This window comes from Triticum aestivum, chromosome 7A, assembly GCF_018294505.1.
Source record: "Triticum aestivum cultivar Chinese Spring chromosome 7A, IWGSC CS RefSeq v2.1, whole genome shotgun sequence".
NCBI classification, from domain to species: domain Eukaryota; kingdom Viridiplantae; phylum Streptophyta; class Magnoliopsida; order Poales; family Poaceae; genus Triticum; species Triticum aestivum.
In genome coordinates, this window is record NC_057812.1 from 672,181,418 (window position 1) to 672,187,505 (window position 6,088).

The window sequence follows — 6,088 nt, forward strand, 5'->3', positions numbered from 1 at the left end:
TAGAGTATTTGGATCAATAATATCAACTAACATACATAAGCCAGGCCGCTGTACTTTTTTTTGGCTACAACAGCATCCTTTTTTTAGCCAGCATCTTGGCTCTTTCCAATGCGTGCCACTTATGGTCCATCTATACTACTATTGCTGAATGCACATTCAGCCCGATTAGCATATTTGTAGGTCTGGCACAGCAATCCAAATGAAATGTCTCCGAGTCTTATAAATTAATACAGACTTGTGCTCAAATAAAATTACAAACAAAAAACAAAAAAACAATTATTACATGATCTCTAAAACAAATGGTTTGATTGATTACATGAACAGACAACACAAAGGTTATTCAACTATCGAAAGAACATTTCACCTATGATTTACCAAGTAGGAATTTAATTTCCTTTTTTCCCACTACAACAAAATTGACATACTATGACAAAAATCCTCATGACGATGGTGGACAATGTCACCAATTACTGCAAATCGGTGACGATAAACGTCACTTAATTGCCTCGGCCTCTGAGCACACCTGACTACCAATTTCTGTGACAGTTCGGTATTTTCATGACGGACTTGCCAATGTCACCAAACACTACTAATGTGTGATGATCAATTTTTTTTGTCATGTAACGTCTAGAAGTGTGACCCGCCATAGCTAGTTCACGGGTTATTGAGAGGTAGGAGCCATGCATCAGTTTGGGTAGTGGTAATCGCCATAATTTTTTCAAATGCTAATAAGGGTTGTAACTATTTTTCTCTATCTAATATAAGTAGGTAGTGGCCATGGAAATACTTATATTTATTGTTTTTTGTAAACTGAAAACCTTGTTTTGTTCTCTCATTTTCCTGAGATGGTTATTTTGGTTTTTCTACTATAATGGTAGTGCATCGGCGAAAAGTTTAATTGGACATTTGTGATCTGATGTTGTTTATCTCAAAATAAAATGGAAACTGTGCGGGCAATGGAAAAAAATTAACACCATTATCTTGTTATTATTTATAGAATAAATAGGTAGTGGCTGTTTTGAAAAGTTCAACTGGGTGTTCGTGAGCTAATGTTGTTTTGCTCTATCTCAGAAGTTAAAATGGAAAGACGAGAGTAGATGGAAAATATTTTTTATCTTATCTACAAACAGGTAGTTGTTGGGCAAAAAACTTGAATGGGGTGCTTGCGAGGTGATGTTGTTTCGTTCTATCTAAAAAATTAAATGATTTATCTATATAGCGAACCATCCATCTCCGCAACAGATACAAACAATTTCTTTGTCGTCTGATCCCAATTGAAATGAAACCATCGGTTCCATCATGGTCGGGGCCAATACCGCAGGAACCCGTGTGGGTGAGAAAAACATATTTAAGGCCATTGTGTACAAGTTTCGGCATACTTATTTACAATTATAAAAAAACTACATGGAAAATACCACATCGTAATGTTTATATAAGATTTACTTTTTATAATAATCATTTGCTGTTTATTTCAAATTAAATGAATTACATGATATCAAAGTAGAAGTTAAATCCTGAAAATAAATCAGTTCTCCGCAAAAAGAATGCTTTTCCCTTCACCCAAATACTCTTTTCGCTCCATTTCTCTATTTTCCCCCTCATCCACCCTGTGTCCCCACTCGTCAAAGACACAGCCAAAATTCCTCCTTCTATTTCACCCGTGAAGAGCCACCGCCCACGCCGCATATCTCTTATGCCCCGATTCAACTGGCTCGCTTCTCCCCAAGATTACAGCCCCAATTGGAACGACTGGCGGCGGCAGATCGGGGGAGGTCGCCCTACAGGCCAAGCTCGGATCCACGCAAACATCCCGCCCTGCGAGGATCCGGCCCTCTTCTCCCCCCAATTGCAGCGACCAGGACGCCCGCTTGAAGGAGGCCGCCCCGCCGCCGAGCTTAGATCCACCGCATCAACCCACCCAGCGAGCACCATGTTGTCTTTTCCCCAACGCCTGGCGACATCTCTCGGTGATTTCCTCATCCTGCCACCCCTTGGCGTTCAATGGTTAGGGTTCATGCGTACTACTACTCATCCCACCCTTCTCTGCAATTAGTTATTTGCCATAGCCTACGATGGTAAAAAGCCTGAACCTCCTGCTAGATAACTTTACTTATATCCTATTGATTGGTCTGTGTGCAAAACTACACTAGTGAGAACATGGTTTTGCATTTGTTATAGCCTGCTATTCTAAAAAGGGCTGAACCTGAATATATGCTACTGCAGTATAGTTACTGTTACTGAAAAGTTCAGTTAGGTATGAGATGCGTGGCCTTAGCTGGGAGATTTCTTTTGCCACCATGTGCTTGTATGGCTACTCTTGCATTCAGAAGAAAATTATATGTTAACCATCTGATGGTTGTACCCTACTATAATTATAAAACTAGATGCTCTCGGTCGATGTATGGTGTCATAATCAGACGAACATAAACGCATGAACTAAAGTATGCAACATATAAAAGGAGAACTAATTACACGCAGGAAGCAGTGCATCCTTGTATCCATGTATCTACATGTCGGAATAAACTAGCTCCCTGATGCAACCACTTTATCTATGCTAAAATGCAAAACTGAATTTTATTTTTGTGGTTCTGATGCCCCATAAATAGTCCTTAACTAGTGCTGTCAAAACTGAATAAATACTAAGACAGCACTTGATTTTGACTCGTTAAAGAGATGTTTAGCTCTGTATCAGTGTACTTTTCTCTTCAGTACTAGTTAAAAGAGAACTAAACCTAATCTTTGCCATGCCTCTCCTAATTTAGCTACCCATGATGTTAAGCGTCTGAAGCCCACAAGCATTTTCAGTATGCCCAGAACTTTGATAAAAGCAGATACATTGTAAGCTTCAGTATTCTACTATATTCTCACATACTAAGCTGGGTAAAATCAAGCTGCTCCTACTTTGCAAACATACAACACCATCCATCGAGCCTTAATTGTAAAAGAGTAGTAAACTTTCTGGTTTCTAAACTATGCCAGTAGCTACGGTAATAATATTTTTTCCTATTTTTTGTTCTGAACATTTTGGTATTGTTTTTCTTGGCTTGCTGGCTGTTAATTGCGTTGCTTGTTAGATCCCAATGCGTGAGATCATCATTTATATACAATATTAGTGCATCATGTGCTTGCATCCTAACTTATCTACTTTGTTATATTCATGTAAGCTCCAGGAAGGGGCTTTGAGAGATGAAGAGGAAGCCACCCTTTCTATGTCCAAAGCAATGGTAATATATCGTGTGGACTAACATCTTAAATAATGTGTACATCAGTGTGGATTCACTGGCTTTAATTATTCTTGCTTGTATCATGTGTATGTCACTTTGCACTATAAATATCACAAATAGTTGACTAAAGATTGATTCATGGTGTTCCTCCACTCTTTTAGACAATGCTATATATGTTCACTGCCTGCCTTTTTGAACTAGTGTTGACATTGAATAAGTCACTATTGACCCACTACATTCTTTTGCTTGACTTGTTTGACCCAGGTACCTAAAGGTTGTACCATGCCAAAAACGAAAACACAAAACTGAGAAGCTGTCGAGCATCACCAAAAGACTGGATCTAGGTCTTATGTTTGCACTTTCAGCAAAATTCTAAGAATTCCAAATACTTTACTTCTAGTCCTATGTCTATCACATCTTGTCATTATATATGGAGCAGTACTGTTAGATTTTCATATATCTTGTAGAAAAAGGCAAGTACAATAATCAGAACCCAAGTCTTGAGTTTTTCAAAGAGACACATACGAATAGGAAGACTGACAACATGAGCGAGCCGACACATCTAGCCTATGTAAGATTTCTTCCTTTATTGTTTCTGACTTGAAATAGATTCTCATATTGATTTAGTGTATCCATCATATGAACTTTGCCTTACTTGAGCATCAATGTTTTCCTTTATACAATAGAATGCGACTGAAAAGAAAAGGGAAACACAATCAGAAGGTGAGTAACCAGTGTGCGACTCAATGATTGTGGCTGAAGTTCTAAAGGAAGAAAGCACCCATAGCACCTTCCTTTCCAGCATGAGTTATGCATCAAGATACGAGAGATTTGGGAGCTTTACTTCATCAGCACAGATTTGAGTTCTATAATAAAGAATTAAACAAAAGGATGGTGAGGCTAGAGATGCGAGGGACAGGTACTTATCTTGTTTCTTGTTGTGTTCTCGTTCTTTCTTTTTTCTTGCTTTTCTGCACCTACAGTGAGAAAATGAAAACACAAATATTTGTGAATAAGACATTCGTTTTCAGTTCTTGTAACAAACTAAGGAGTGCTTTAAGTATTGTTTGATCCGAATCCAATAATCCGAAGTAACATAAAAAATAAAAAATGTTTGTAATGAGAAATACATGGTTCATTGCATGATTTTTGTTGCTGCAACACAAAGGCATGAGAATAAGGTTGTAATGTATGGTTTCTAATCCTAAAATCCAGTATAATTTCTTGATTTGTTTATGTGCTTGATTTTTAGCAGAACGATATAGGCTGGTTTAGCTTGATCGAAAAAAACTGTTGTCTAAGCATAGTTGCTTCTTGCCTGGGTTGCTGACTTGATATCTTATTGGTGATGCTTGATGTTTCTCAAAATGATAAATGAAATTTATCTCTTGGTTGTGCTTGTTTTTAACCATTATAAGTTATTTTTGGATTTACTGTTCCATTTGCCAATTCGAATGTTTGCCCTCACATTTAATAATGTACCTCTCTATTTTACATTCATATTTTGATAGATTGTAAGCTTCTTAGTGGTACTCTTGTACCTTGTTATCTTGTCTATTTTCATCTCATCGGGATGCAACGTTGTTGTGTTTTGCCGATTTATAGGCACTGATAGGAGTTAGTGGCGAGACTTGAAGCACAAGCAAAGAGCATTTGAAGAGATGCGGAGGAAGCAACACGAAGAATTTGAATATGTGAAGAAGATCCGGCAAGAGAAGAATAAAGCCTGGAAAAAGGATTAACAAGAGACGAATAACCTGATTGGTTTTCTCTTAAGTGCTCAAGCAACTTAGCAGTCCCAATCCACACCTAATGGTGCATGAAGGCCATCCTTTTGCGATGGAAAGATAGTTGTTGCATCATATATTGCAATCATCAGGATAGCACATGTGGTCTTTACTTATCTAAATATTGCTTTTTAACTTGTCTATTGTTGTCTCAAACTCGTGAGCTAGTGTTACTTTTTACTATCATTTATGTTGAGAGGACGGTTGAGATGAGATGATGAAGTATATAATATTGTAAATTTATGATGTGATTTGGATCTTAACTTATTTATATAATGTGATATGAATTAAATACTTATTGTGATGTACATTTTAAATATAGTGGACTTGATAATTTGTCTTGATTTAAATTCAAAATAAATTAAATATATGTGGCGCCATCTTCATTGATAATGAAAGTAATGATGGTAGCAATGGGATAGTCTACTCGGGCATTAGACATGTCATGAATTCAGTGACGTTGGTACATCACTGAACATATGGTACAATATGGCATATTTTCTCGTAGCGTGTGACATTAGTTGGCTTTCACGGAAACAACAACTTGATGACATTTTAGAGAACGTCCCTGAAGGTCCCATCTTCAGTGATGTTATTTTGCACGCGCCGTCACTAGGAGTAATCTGTGATTGGGATTCCATGACGATCCTCATGACGACCATAAAATGTCACTTAGGGGTAATTTGTGACGTTATTAGCTATTCGATGACATTTTTTGTCTCGTCACAGTAGGCCCGATATCTTGTAGTGTCCTTCAGGACCTTAACAATTTGGTCAGTCCCAGCTTGCTTCGTTTTGAAATCCACCAAATATTTAACGGTTGTCTTGAGTACTGCTTGTGATTGTGTTGTTTGCTTCCTCAACATGTCAACTTCATCTCTAAGTGCAGAAGCAGAATCTCTTTCTACCACTAGTTTAGCCTCTAAAGCATCAGCAGTTGGCAATTCATAATGCACGATTGGGCCGGTGCCACTGTTGTGGGATGATGCAACGTCCATGGGGACCTCGCTCTTTGATCTTGGGCTAACCTATTTTGCCATTAAAGTTCCGATTGGATTCTGAAAAGTTGAAGTTAGC

The 6,088-nt window shown here is 37.9% G+C and overlaps 1 long non-coding RNA gene across 3 annotated transcripts; it reads left to right on the top strand.

Moving 5' to 3' along the window:
• The first annotated feature begins 1,674 nt into the window (after nt 1–1,674).
• On the top strand, nt 1,675–5,310 carry LOC123154540 (uncharacterized). Of its 3 annotated transcripts, none has more exons than XR_006476894.1 (5): nt 1,675–2,004; nt 3,171–3,224; nt 3,489–3,795; nt 3,911–4,143; nt 4,830–5,310. It is a non-coding gene; the product is annotated as an uncharacterized lncRNA (long non-coding RNA). The 3 variants fall into 3 exon arrangements; XR_006476892.1 differs by having other exon boundaries at nt 1,675–1,967; nt 3,165–3,224; XR_006476893.1 differs by having other exon boundaries at nt 1,675–1,967.
• Nucleotides 5,311–6,088: the final 778 nt, after the last annotated feature.